Here is a 15,197-nt window from a genome sequence, read left to right as displayed (position 1 = left end):
AGAGAGTATTTATCTGACAGGTATGACACTGTTATGGTTTAGTGTTCATCAGAGTGACAGCCTGGGGGAAGAAACTGTTCTTATGGCGGGTTGTTTTGGCGCACAGTGATCTGTAGCGCCTGCCGGAGGGGAGGAGTTTGAAGAATTTGTGTCCAGGGTGTGAGGGGTCAGCGGTAATGCTCCCTGCCCGTTTCCTGGCCCGGGACCGGTACAAGTCCTGGATGGGGGGCAGGTCGACACCGATGATTTTCTCTGCAGTCCTTATAGTCCGCTGCAGTCTGTGTTTGTCTAGTTTGGTTGCAGAGCCAAACCAGACAGTGATGGAGGTGCACAGAACAGACTGGATGATGGAGGTGTAGAACATGATCAGCAGCTCCTGGGGCAGGTTGAACTTCCTGAGCTGACGCAGGAAGTACATCCTCTGCTGGGCCTTTTTTCTGATTGTGTCTATGTGGGAGGTCCACCTCAGGTCCCGGGAAATAGTGGATCCCAGGAACCTGAAAGAGTCCACAGTAGACACAGTGCTGTTCAGGATGGTGAGGGGGGGGAGTGGGGGGGGGCTTCTCCTGAAGTCCACTGTCATCTCTACCGTCTTGAGCGGGTTCAGCTCCAGATGGTTCTGACTACACCAGAGAGCCAGCTGTTCCACCTCCTGTCTGTAAGCAGACTCGTCTCCGTCCTGGATGAGACCGATGACGGTGGTGTCATCTGCAAACTTCAGGAGTTTCACCGAGGGGTCTCCTGAGGTGCAGTCATTGGTGTAGAGGGAGAAGAGCAGTGGGGAGAGAACACATCCCTGGGGGGCGCCAGTGCTGATGGTCCGGGTGCTGGATTTGATGCTCCCCAGCCTCACCTGCTGTCTCCTGTCCGTCAGGAAGTTGGTGATCCACTGACAGATGGAGGCCGGCACTGTGAGCTGGGTGAGTTTCTGGTGCAGGATGTCTGGTATGATGGTATTGAACGCAGAGCTGAAGTCCACAAACAGGATCCTAGCGTAGGTCCTGGGGGAGTCCAGGTGATGCAGGATGTAGTTCAGACCCATATTGACTGCATCCTCCACCGACCTGTTTGCCCGATAGGCAAACTGCAGGGGGTCCAGCAGGGGGCCTGTGATGTCTTTCAGGTGGCTCAACACTAGTCTCTCGAAGGACTTCATGACCACAGATGTCAGGGCGACGGGCCTGTAGTCATTGAGTCCTGTGATGGTGGGTTTCTTTGGGACTGGGATGATGGTGGAGCTTTTGAAGCATGAGGGCACTTCACACAGCTCCAGCGATGTGTTGAAGATCTTTGTGAAGATGGGGGCCAGCTGCTCAGCACAGACTCTCAGGCAGGAGGGGGACACGCCGTCTGGTCCTGGAGCCTTCTTGGTCTTTTGTCTCTGGAAGAGCTGGATTACCTCATCTTCACAGATCGTCAGCGCAGGTGGGGGGTCAGAGGGGGGTGGGGAGGGGCTTGTGGGGGGGCCAGGTAAATCAGAGTGTTCGGGTGTGGGGTGTGAAAACCTGCAGTAGAAGCTGTTCAGGTCGTCAGCTAGTCTTTTGTTACCTTCAGGGTGGGGGGAGGGTCTCCTGTAGCTTGTAACTTCACGCAGGCCTCTCCAAACTTCTGAGGGGTCGTTGGCAGAGAAGCTCTGTTTTAACTTCTCAGTGTAGCTCCTCTTAGCTACCTTGATCCCCCTCGTCAGTTTGTTTCTGGCCTGCTTGAACAGGTCCCGGTCCCCACTCCTGTAGGCCTCTTCTTTGGCCTGACGCAGCTTCCTCAGTTGAGGTGTGAACCAGGGCTTGTTGTTGTTGTATGTGCAGAAGGTCCTGGTCTGCACACACATGTCCTCACAGAAGTTGATGTATGAAGTCACAGTGTCAGTGAGTTCATTGAGGTTTCCTGATGCAGCTTCAAAAACACTCCAATCAGTGCAATCAAAGCAGGCTTGTAACTCCTGCTTTGACTCCTCCGTCCACTTCTTCACAGTCCTAACTACAGGCTTAGCCGTTTTTAACTTCTGCCTGTAGGTCGGGATGAGATGAATCAGACAGTGATCAGATAGTCCTAAAGCTGCACGGGGGACAGAGCGATATGAGTCCTTTATTACTGTGTAGCAGTGGTCCAGAGTGTTAGACTCCCTGGTGGGACACTTAATATGCTGTCTGTATTTAGGTAGTTCGTGGGTTAAATTTGCTCTGTTAAAATCCCCGAGAATGATGAGCAGAGAGTCAGGATGTTTTTTCTCCACGTCTGTAATCTGGTCAGCCAGGTGCTGTAACGCCTCCGTTACACAGGCCTGAGGTGGGATGTAGACGCCGACCAGAATAAAGGAGGAGAACTCCCGCGGCGAATAGAAGGGTTTGCAGTTTATGAAAAGAGTCTCCAGATTTGGACTGCATGACTTCTTCAACACTGTGGTATCTGTACACCAACCTTCGTTTATGTAGAAACAGATTCCGCCTCCTCTCGCCTTCCCAGAGAGTTCCTTTACGCGGTCCGCTCTGTGGAGCTGAAAGTCCGGTAAGTGCAGCGAGCTGTCTGGGATGTGTTCACTGAGCCAGGTTTCAGTGAAACACAGGGCGGCGGATCTGCAAAAGTCCGTGTTTCTTGAGTTGAGGAGCAGCAGTTCATCCATCTTGTTTGCCAGGGAGCGGACATTCGCCAGGTGAATGGACGGGAGCGCACTGCGTAACCCCCGCTGTCTCAGTCTGACGAGCACGCCTGCTCGCTTGCCCCGGCGCCGGCGTCTCCGGCAAAGACCATAGAGAGCTGCGGCTCCACCAGCAAGAATCTCTGTGTAACTTAAAGGTTCAATGAAAACCGGAGTAAAAAGTTCGGCAGAGGACTGTCCAATGTTAACAAGTTCTTCTCTGGTAAAAGAAACCAGAGAAGCGGAGCATAAAGATACAAAAAAAGAGAAAAACGCAACAAGTACGAGAGAGCGCAGTACCAGGGCGACCGTCCGTGGCGCCATCTTGGATTCCCCACATGTGGCGCCATCTCTCCTGTCCTGTGTGGATTTTATCGCCCTAAAGGTGAGTATTTTGTTTGAGTATTGTATCAAAACTCTAGCTTTACAGTTGGTGAGTTGATTACTGGTTAATGTAACTTTAATTTGTTTAGTTAGTTTAATAAGGCATGGTCATTACCAATAGTTAGCCGCCTTGAAGATTAGCTAGCTATCTTGCAAGTGGGAAAACAGTGCAGTGACGTGCAGAAACAAAGGGACATTTACTGAACAACAAATAAGTTGGCACAACTTTCACTTCTCAGTATGCAGAACTCAAAACTTTAAGTTACACTAAATATGAATGATAAGTTCTCCTAACAAGAACTAATCAGTGGGCTCAAATGTAAGATTTATAGTTGGCCTCAAAACTCAAAAATTGAGTGCAGACAGTTGCCTGTTTTCACAGCTATTTCGTTTTAACAGTGTGGTGTGTTCTGCATTGTAACAGTTTGCTATCAGGAAATAACAGACTGTTGTTGTAGAGCACTGACCAATCAGAATCAAGCATTTATCCCAGCTGTGTGATAAATAAAAGTAACGTATTTGTAGCTCTCCGTGTGGAAACTTTTTAATCCTGTAAAATGTGATTTCAAAAGAAAGAGTGCCGTGATGTTTGAGTGTTCATTGCCTCTACATTCAGTTCTGTTTCAGAGACTTAATAAGGAAACGTGTGGTTCTCTTTCTGCTTAATTTGTCTCTGAGATAGCTGCTCTCTGTGCCAAGTTCATAGTTTCTGTAAACAACACTTGTGTGAGTGTGAAAACTGGACCATGACAGTGAAGTTGTGGGCCTCAAAGCAAGACAAAGTGAGAAAACTTGATGAGCTCCCTGTGGCTCAGGGGAGCTGCAGATCCAGGTAACACATTTCTGCTTTTTATCATGTTTATAAGGAGAAGTATGTATCACAGTCTTTATTTAAAGACACGCCATGAAATGCTGAAGTGCATCTTCAAAGCATGAAATCAAAAGATGCAAAAGAAAAAAAGTCTTCATCAATAATCAACTCATTTGAATCTTTTCAAGTCTACAAATGTGAAACTCTAAATATCAAACAGCTCGGCTCTCTGAGAGCTCATGGCCTCTTTACACTGTGTATTTTTCCATCCCTCAAAAGAATCAAACAAATATGTGAACACAAGAAGTACTGCAGGGGGTCAGATTCAAGCTTGTGCAAACGGCATCCCATCGACTAACTACATGTTTGTGCTTTGATGTGCAGAACCTAAGTATTCGTGTTAAATCCACAATATGCATCCACTTGTTGGAAGACGAAGAAGAGGCTCAGCGAGGACTGTGCTCGTCTTCATCTCTGCTGGTCTCACAGAGCGGTTTGATCGACAGTTTGACTGCCTGTTTCTGCTCAAGGATTTCACTGTGCTATCAAGGACACTTCACTCTCACATGGGTATTTATAGGCTCTGTTTGCTGCGTGTGTGTTTGGGTGTGTGTGCTGCTGCTGCTTGAATGAGTGTGGCATCTCATTTATTCCAGTTAAAAGGATCCTCTAGAGACGACGGTGCAGGTTTCATGTTACATGTTCCTAGCAGGGAGCCGTAGGTGCAGATTTCTCACTCTCTCATACCTTTCCTTTCTTCCTCCCTCTCTTCTTGCCTTCTTCTACTCTTTACATAAATTACCCCAAACCCCCCCCTTATCCTCATCCTGTCTCCTCCTGTCAACCTACAGCATCTGTTGTTTTTGCTTTCCACCAGCGTTATCATCATTCCTCTCTGAGCTCCTGATCGATTTCTTTCTCCACTCCGTGCTGCCTCTCATCTTCTGCAGTCTTTGTTTCCTCCTACCCTCCACCGGCTAAGTAAACCTTTCCTGTTGCCCCCTCTCTCTCCCGTCAGGAACAGATTTCGCCCGAGGGCCTTTATGTATGTTCTGCACATGCAGAGCCAGAGGCCATGCCGACACCAAGGCCAGTATGCACTGAGCACGCTATGTCGCTGTATGAATGCTAACTCATCAGATAGGCAGAGATTCTAAATCTCCAGAGACGGACAGTTTATGAAGTAAGAGAGAAGATGGATAACTACTTATGGAGAATTAAATTCATGCAAGATGCAACATATAATCTTAGCTCTACCCCCACAGGTGAAGTTTAACTCAACTCAACTTTATTTACATATATAGCACCTTTAATACATAAAAACATGCAGCCCAAAGAGCTTCACAGAATAACAGAGAGACAGAAAACAACAGAAATGGTAAAATTGTACAACAGTGATGGAAAGTTCGGCTCTTTTCAGAGAGCCGGCTCTTTTAACTCGGCTCCCAAAGAAGAGCCGACTCTTTCGACTCCCGAACGGCTCTTAATTTAGGATCTTTTGTAACTTTGCAAAAAACGAATGGTTTGTGTCGAAAACCCTTTTACGTACAGTGTTTTTATGAGAAGCCTTATAATGCCCAATTTTGTGCATTTATTCTGTCATATGATTATGATTAGGGTTAGGGTTAGGATTAGGATTAGGATTAGGATTAGGATTAGGGTTAGGGTTAGGATTAGGGTTAGGATTAGGGTTAGGATTAGGGTTAGGGTTAGGGTTAGGATTAGGATTAGGGTTATGATTAGGGTTAGGATTAGGGTTAGGGTTAGGGTTAGGGTTAGGATTAGGGTTAGGATTAGGGTTAGGGTTAGGATTAGGGTTAGGGTTAGGGTTAGGATTAGGGTTAAGGTTAGGGTTAGGGTTAGGGTTAGGGTTATGATTAGGATTAGGGTTAGGATTAGGGTTAGGGTTAGGGTTAGGGTTAGGGTTAGGATTAGGGTTAGGGTTAGGATTAGGGTTAGGGTTAGGGTTAGGGTTAGGGTTAGGATTAGGGTTAGGGTTAGGATTAGGGTTAGGGTTAGGGTTAGGGTTAGGGTTAGGATTAGGGTTAGGGTTAGGGTTAGGATTAGGATTAGGGTTAGGATTAGGGTTAGGGTTAGTATTAGGGTTAGGGTTAGGGTTAGGATTAGGGTTAGGGTTAGGATTAGGGTTAGGGTTAGGGTTAGGGTTAGGATTAGGGTTAGGATTAGGATTAGGGTTAGGGTTAGGGTTAGGATTAGGATTAGGGTTAGGGTTAGGGTTAGGATTAGGGTTAGGGTTAGGGTTAGTATTAGGGTTAGGGTTAGGATTAGGGTTAGGGTTAGGATTAGGATTAGGGTTAGGGTTAGGGTTAGGATTAGGGTTAGGATTAGGGTTAGGGTTAGGATTAGGGTTAGGGTTAGGGTTAGGGTTATGATTAGGATTAGGGTTAGGGTTAGGGTTAGGATTAGGGTTAGGGTTAGGGTTAGGGTTAGGGTTATGATTAGGGTTAGGGTTAGGGTTAGGATTAGGGTTAGGGTTATGATTAGGGTTAGGGTTAGGGTTAGGGTTAGGGTTAGGGTTAGGATTAGGGTTAGGGTTAGGATTAGGGTTAGGGTTAGGGTTAGGGTTAGGGTTAGGATTAGGGTTAGGGTTAGGGTTAGGATTAGGGTTAGGGTTAGGGTTAGGATTAGGGTTAGGGTTATGATTAGGGTTAGGGTTGGATAGAACCAGAACTAAACTTAAGCAAACAGAACCAGAACCAAACTCATGCAAACAGAACCAGATCCAAAGTCAAGCAAACCGAACCAGAACCGAAACAGAACCGAAACAGAACCGAAACAGAACCGAAACAGAACCGAACCAAAACCGAACCGAGACAGAACCCAACCGGAACCCAACCAGAACCCAACCAGAACCCAACCAAACCAGAACCAGAAGTGAACCGGACCGAACCAGAACCAAACTCAAGCAACCCGAACCAGAACCGAGCCAGAACCGAACCGGAACCGAACCGGAACCGAGCCAGAACCGAGCCAGAACCGAACTAGAACCGAACTGGAACCGAACCTAACCAGAACTGAACCGGAACCGAACCGGAACCGAGCCAGAACCGAACCAGAACCGAACCAGAACCGAAGTGGAACCTAACCAGAACCGAATCAGAACCGAACCAGAACCAACTCAACCAAACAGAACCAGAACCAAACTCAAGCAAACAGAACCAGAACCAAACTCAAGAAAACAGAACCAGAACCAAACTCAAACAAACAGAACCAGAACCAAACTCAAGAAAACAGAACCAGAACTAAACTCAAGCAAACAGAACCAGAACCAAACTCAAGAAAACAGAACCAGAACCAAACTCAAGCAAATATTATTAATGTCCTCAGGTTGGCATTGAGAAAAATCAGATGTCTCAGTTTGGATGGGCTGATCCGATTTCTCCTCTTAGTGAGAATTTGCACGGTCTTTGAGAAGAACCGCATGATTGGCCGCCACGCTGACCAATCAAAACAAAGTTCTGCTGTGAGCAGAGCTGGGGCTGAGCACTGTGAGAGCTAAGCAGCGAAAGGAAAGCACTGGGAGCCGGCTCTCTCTTGATGCGAGCCGGCTCTTCTGATTCACTATAAAGCATCGACTCTCAGAGCTGCAGCTTTTGATCATGACACATCACTATTATAAAAGGCATGATTATAAAAAAAATACTGAAAAATAAAATAAAATCAATACAGTAAAATTAATAAAATAAGTAATAGTGGAAAGTAAAGTTACAAATAAGGTAGCGTTAACAAAATCAGATGAATACAAGAAATAAATTATTCAAATAATAATTAAAATAAGAAAAATGATAAAAAATAATAATAATGCAGTCCAGGGCTAAAAATAAATTAATTCAAATTAAAAGCTAGATTAAAAATGTAAGTCTTAAGTTTACTTTTAAAAACACCCAGAGAGCTCAACGCTTTAATATCCAGAGGCAGAGAGTTTCACAGTTTAGGGGCGTAACAACCAATATTGGTTTTAAGGAATGATATGGATGCTCACCCAGGATGTTGTTACATTACCATAGATCAGGGGTTCCCAAACTTTTCAGCCCGTGACCCTCAAAATATAGATGCCAAAGACTCGTGACCCCCACTGTCCTTCAAAGTGATCTAATGTGGCTTTATTTAGCTGGTCTGCAGATAATTACCCTACCTATATGAACATGTGTCTGTGTTTCCTGTGCTGTTATGAATTAACCTGCTGCTACTGATGCTTTTGATAATTAACTGTTCACTAACCCTAAACTTAGGAGTCATCTGGCAAAAAGAAAGGCAGAAAACTCATTACATTTTCTATTTTCAAGGTTTTATTTCAAGTTTAGCTACTATTTTTGTCCATATTTTTTACTATAAATGAACAAATTTTACTATTTTTAGATAACTTTTGTCATTCAACTTTTTTTTTTTGCATTTTTTTAGTATTTATTTTTTCACCACAAGTTAACAAATTATATATAAGTAATAGAAAACCAACAAAGAGAAGAAAAAAAAATAAAAAAAATAATAATATTAACAGTACCAACAAAAAGGAGATAAGAAAACAAGGAAAATAAACAAAATAATAATAATAATATTTTTTTTATTATTTTTATATAACTTAAAAAGACATTCTGGAAGATATCTCACGACCCCCCATTTGTGTCTCACGACCCCCAAGGGGGTCCCGACCCACACTTTGGGAATCCCTGCCTTAGATTGTTATGGGTGTGTATTCATTTTGTTTTCTCGGGGTCATGCTGTTGTACTGAATATCAGCTCGGCTTGGATTAGAGTGGAACAAAAGTGACCACAAGGTGTTGTTAATCAGTGTAACAGCACAACCTCCAGAGTGATACAGCTTTACACAGCGTCTCTGAAGACTAATGTTTTAGTAAGACACAAACAGTTCTTATATTTTTGTGATCAAACCTTTTATTTTACTCAACTGACTGAATCACTCATACTCCTGAAGTTTAGAGCTAGTCTGTTATGAATGATCCAGAGCATGTTGTTGTTCTCTTGCTTCCTTGTGTGTGTCAACACTTAACGATTCAGATTCAAATCAAGTATAATTTGAGGTGTTATGTCAGCCACTGAGTCAATCTGTGATGCTAATTAACATTCAGAGGACACTGGTGGATAGTTAAAAGTCCCAGTGATGATGCACTCTACAGTTTATCAGCACTCAAGACAGACTGTTTCAAAATGTCATGGTTTCGTCCGATTGTTCTCATCAATTTAATGCTAATTTGTAATGAAGGCTATAAATTATATGAGATGACCATGTCTGTGGTGCACTGGAGTTTTCAGAATTAGTTAAAGATTGATAAATAAATTAAAATTCCCCTCCAGACATGTTTTAATATGTAGATGCTTTGAATTTAAATAAGTCTGACATTTTTTTATTTCTGCAATAAAACAGAAAATTACTGTTACTGACTCCCTCAGTAAAAAAAAAAAAAAAAAAAAATCAATGAATAGCAAACATTGTTTATTTTTAAAGGTTTAGCTGCTAGGAACAAGAAAAATTAAAAATCTTATCTTAAAATAACTAATCTTAAAGTGGCATTTAAGGGTCAAACTGGCAATGATTAAAACACATTTCAGAAGTGAAAACAGAGATTAAAAATGTCTACAAGCACATCAAAACCTTTATTAATTATTCTAAAAGCATCTCTATCATTTTGGATATTATTCTTTTACAAATGCAATCCAGAAACATTTTAAGGACCTGTTAAAAAATCGACAGCAAAAAAAACTCAGTGTATTTGTCACATTGATCCTGATTTGATTCATGTTTCAAGATATTACATACCAAAAACAAAGACCATTTTTGATTTGATTTGATGACTTTATTTCGAACATGTAAAAGTAAAAAAAATACAATTTAAAAAAAAGCAGAAAAGAAGAAAGAGTTATACAAACATAAAATAAAAAGATACAGTTTTACAAAAGAAACAAAATCAATATTAGCAAGCAGTGAAACAATTTACTCTACATGTACGAAAAGGAGTAGGAAGAAGTTAAAACTGATCTAATCCTATCCCTCTATTCACTATTTTCTGCCATTATATGAGTGCAGTCCCACATGTCAAATCTTCATATATAATCTTCATATTTATGCTAACAAACAAAAGTAAACCCCTCGTGATTATATACACTTGTCTTCCTCCTTGTACCTTATTAAAATCATTTCTTTGTACTTCTTCTTGAATTGAATTATGTTCAGACATTGCTTTAGTTCCATATTGAGACTGTTCCATAGTTTAACACCACAGACTGAAACACAAAAACTTCTCCTTGTGGTCCGAACACTCATCATCTTTAATCTCAACTTCCCTCTGAAGTTATAACCCCCCTCTCTTTCAAAGAATAATCTTTGAATGTTTCCTGGAAGGAGATTTTTGCTAGCCTTGTACACAATTTGTGCAGTTTTACAATCTATGAGGTCAAATAATTTCAGTGATTTTGATTTGAGGAACAATGAATTTGTGTGTTCGCGGAAATCAACATTGTGAACTATTCTTATAGCTCTTTTCTGTATGACTGAGTGGTTGCAGGGAGCTTTTATAGGTGTTTCCCCAAACCTCAGCACAGTAACTGAGATATGGTAAGATCAGTGAACAGTAGAGAATAAGAAGTGATCTATAATCCAGAGTGTGCTTGGCTTTGGCGAGAACTGAAATGCTTCTTGACAGCTTGGATTGAACGTGTTTGATGTGAGGTTTCCAGCAAATTTTTTCATCTATTATTACACCAAGGAATTTATGTTCATGCACTCTTTCTATGTTGACCCCCCCAATCTGTACTTGTAAATATAGAACTCTAAATCTAAATCTAAAATAAAATACTATCTGTACAAGAAGGATAAAACATGTTAAAAGACATAAATACATGTGCCTAAGCCAGAGTGCAGATGAACATAATAATAAATTAGGTTATAGATTAAATTACTGTACTACATGTGGTTATTGAAATAATGCACAGGTATTGTGATACACAGACTTATTTGAATGCAGTCAGTAAAAATGGCGGCTAATGCAGCAAGCAAGAGTTTCTTGAAGAGTTCCCTGAAATACAAACGACATCCTGCTGCAAAAAACTTTGCTTGTCAATATGTTTCATATTAAAGCTCCTGTGAGAGGTCTTAAACTGATTTTTAGATTAGCTGAAATTTATATAATCATTCATTGTGAGTGATAAAAGCACACAAGGATGCTAGCATAAAGACTGCCTTCTTCTCAATCCTTGTTTTAAAGTCTGAAACCATCGCCACAGGGAAGGTGTCAGACAAAGTATGTCAAGTTTTGCAGTTCTAGGACCCAAAAACAGACCGATAGCAATTCAATAGGTTTATTGCTTAAAGTGAGGTTGTATATGGAGTTTGAAGCTGGGGAAGGAACAGATGATCTGGCAGCTGGACAGGTTGAGGCAAACAGTTGAACATCCTGGGTGAGTGGGAACAAAAGGGAGACTGAGAATTACTTCATATAGTGAAAAACAACAAAAGTCTTTGGGCAGGTAGTTTGGCCGTTGACCAGTACTACGTGAAGAAACTGGACACTCTGGTGAAACCTGGTTGTGGAGCCGGGGTAGATATACTGCAGGAGTGATTAGTGGATGGATCTCAGGTGTGCAGGTTGATTAGCAGGAGGAGTGCAGTGGAGAGCCACGCCCTGACAGACACACACAGAACAGGGGAGAGAAAAAAAACACAACAACACACACTTGGGAGGGACAACAACTCAAACACAAGGAAAGAGGGAAGATCCATGACAAAGTACGTTAAAAAAAAGTGATATATTTAAAAGCAGGGTGCAATTTTTCTATTTTCTATTTAATTATTTGGTAAAGAACACAACTTAAAGGTGACATATCATGCAAAGTTGACTTCTTAATGGTTCTCTACCTGAAATATGTGTCCCTGGCATGTCTACAAACCCCCTGAGAATGAAAAAAATCCATTCTGCCCCTGTTTTGATTTCTCCACCTTTCTGTAAATGTGTGCTGAAACGAGCCGTTTCAGACTTCAGTGTTTTTGTTACGTCACAACAATATCCGGTCTGTCACGGAGTCAGAGCTCGGAGCTTGTTCAGCCCATAGACTGTATAAAATGCAACTCAACTCCTCCTCCATTTTTCATTACCTGCACAAATGTGTGCTAACAAGGAGCTTAGGAGGGAGGCATGCTAGTTGTAGGCTGTCTTAATAAACACAGAGGTCGGGTTTACTCCCCACGTCTGCAGATTTGACGATCTAGTGGATGATTTTTATTTATCATGAATAAGTGCTAGCGCTAGTTAGCATAGCCACATAGCTACATGTTCGTAGTTGTGTACCAAGACACACGTCTACATACTGACAAATAAAACAACAAGAAACACAAAATCTGTGACCAATCCTTCAGAAAGGTCCTGCTGCAGGCGCCTCTCTGTCAGTATCAGATTCAGGATCAGATTCAGAGGGTTGAAGTAACGCGGATCTCTGAGCAGCCGTGTATATTCAGCCAAAATGTAAACATTAGATCAACGTGCCGGAGAGCCGAGGCCACATCCACTTCCTGAGGGGGCGTTGTCAGAGAGAAAACAGAGTGTTCTGAGGAGGGCTGAAGAAGAGGGCTTTTCAGGCATGCCAAAATCTGATTTCAAAGTGTTTTTTTGAGCATAAACTTTAAAGACATGTTTTGGGGACCTCTTAGACCAATATATATTGATGAAAAAAGCGTGATATGTCACCTTTAAAAGCAACCCCGCAATCATCAGAGGGATAAGACGTACTGCTTTGTCCACAGGGGGCGCCAAAATCAACACAAACCAAAAGTTCCTGACAGGAGCTTTAAGTGTGATTAAATATGTTGACTTAAGAGAGTAATTTGAGTAAAATTTGAGTTTTTGTAGTGTACCAGTCAGTCCAGCTAGGGTAACATCCAAAAAAGTTCTCAAGGTGGATCGACAGGTCAACAAAACTCTGACCTTTAACAAAATCCCACTCTGTTCTTTTCCTGATTCTGCTGAACTGTCAGCATCATTCCTGTAAACCATGAAAGCAAAGATTTACTCGCTGCTTTATTGTTGTAAATACAACGAACCCTCCATGACAAACTTTTAATGTTTCCTGAACCAAGCTGTTGTGTTACATCTGAAAACATCTTTATTTGTTGTTTTGGAGCAGCAACAAGTTTTATTGTTTAATTTGAATCACATGTTGTGAGTTCTACCTGTGAAATCCCTCACAGTTGCATAGTTAGCGCAAGATTACAATCATTTCCTTCATCATTCCTCACTTAACTGCCTCCTGCATCGGTGCACAGAGGATTTGATGGTGTGTTTATAGAGAGAATAGACTGAGAATTGTTTGCACTTACGATGTCGAGGAAGAGATGAATAGTAATTTCAGTTTCAGTTAGAGAATCAAGAGGAGCAGGAGGGGAGAAATGTGCGAGAATAGAGGGCATTACTCAAAACACTGTGTAATATTTTGGTCTTTTGTGGCTGCTGTCGACAGATAAATTGGTGTCTCTGGGCTCAGTTTTATGGAGTCAATGGTGCAGAGTGTGGCAGCTGACTTTTGGATATTTTATTGCTGAAGGCTTGTAGCTGAGCTGAAGTGCATTTGGAAACAGGGTGTGATTTGAAAACTATATTATAAGGACAGGGTAGGAGCCTCGCGTCAGTCATCATCAATCAAATTAGCTTTTTTTCTGTCTGCTCTAAAGGATTTGTCTGCGCCTCATGGAGTTCAGTCTGTGATATGGATACAGCGAGGGAGCTCCTTTCAATAGGAAACTAACTCGCCTGTGTTGAAGGTGCAGAATAAATGTGAGGCCCCTCAAATTTAACCAGTTTACACGGTGCATTAAATCACTGCTGGAGAAAAAATAGTTTGATGACACTGATTGGAAAGGATCAGAGATGTTCTTTGTGAGGAGGCGATGACTTGAGAGGATGATCATTATCTATGGATGGATGTCATACTTCTTCTGATGCAGTTTTGCATTGTGCACTTCGATTTATTACACATCACTGCATCCTCTACAAAAGGAGGGATGGTCCTCTCAAGCTGAAAGGCGTGATTTGCACCTATTGGGAGGCTACCCTCTTGTATATCCTCCATGCTAGTCTGGTCCTCTGGAGTACACAAGATAAGATAAGATAAGATAAGATAAGATACTCCTTTATTCGTCCCACAATGGGGAAATTCATGGAGTTACAGCAGCAAACAAGAAGGTGTACAGTACAAGAATTTCAACAAGAATATATATGGAAAAATAATGTCCATCAGAGACGACAGCTTGGCAACAAGTCTCCAGTCAGCCACCACCTCCACAGGGTCCAGGGCTGAGCTGGCTTTCTTCACCAGTTAGTTGAGTCCCGCTCTCCTGTATCCTGTCCGCCCACAGCAGGTGAAATCCTTCCAATGTGGCGTTCGTGTCCAGTGTTAGCTCTGTTAGCATGATGCTACTCTGCCAGTATTCCCTCATGGTCATCACACCACGTCTAATGATTGGCTTACGAACTCACTACAAAGCACTTTAAAAATGAAAGCACTAGTTTCTTTTAGTCATTTTAAATCCTTAGCTGTAAATGTTTTAACCCCTGATTGCATCAGTTTTTACTGACTTTGTTTTAAAATTACTTTTTAAGAATTATCTGTTTTAAATGGTTATCATTATTTTGAGGTTATATCTTTAATTTGCTTATCTTGCATTTTAATGTTTATTTTATATGCTGGACATCATTGTAAAAGCATGCTTTGCTCTCAATGATTTTTGAGCCTAAGTAAAGCCAATTATTATTTTAAAGAGGTCGTTGTATGGGTAAAAAAGCGTACTCGGTCAAAAAATCTAATCTGGACATGTCCATCAAAAAACTCCAAGACACACTGTAGTGCTGATGTGACAGTAACATATCTTAGTAACAAGATGTTTAGCTGACAGGTTGAGACCAAGCAGCAACCTCTGGTCTTAAAATATGAAGCCCATGCAGAAGTGTTAAAAACTGCAGTTCATGGAGCGTCCACTTGAGGCTGGCTGCAGAAACACCAGAAACCACATACACAGTGTGGCATCACAAGCGGACAGGTTGTGGATGGGTGCTACATAATCCATGGCTGTTTCCGAAATCGACTACTATACTAGCAGTACGTACTGATATGTCCAAAATTCAGTATGTAGTAAGTAGTTTGTGAACAAGAGCAAAATCTGCAGTATGCCAAAACTCCCCGGATGTCTACTGATTCGGGAAAATATCTCAGTATGCATCGGACCAGTCTGCCTCGCGTACTGTTTCCCATAATGCACAGTGCTCATTCTGCTTTTTCTTTTTCCTCATTTTTTGACGGGAGGAAATCCGTTTTTGGGTGCTGTGAAAGTTATCAAATTACATA

This window comes from Notolabrus celidotus, chromosome 5, assembly GCF_009762535.1.
Source record: "Notolabrus celidotus isolate fNotCel1 chromosome 5, fNotCel1.pri, whole genome shotgun sequence".
In the NCBI taxonomy this organism is placed as follows: Eukaryota; Metazoa; Chordata; class Actinopteri; order Labriformes; family Labridae; genus Notolabrus; species Notolabrus celidotus.
This window is presented reverse-complemented; position numbering follows the sequence as displayed.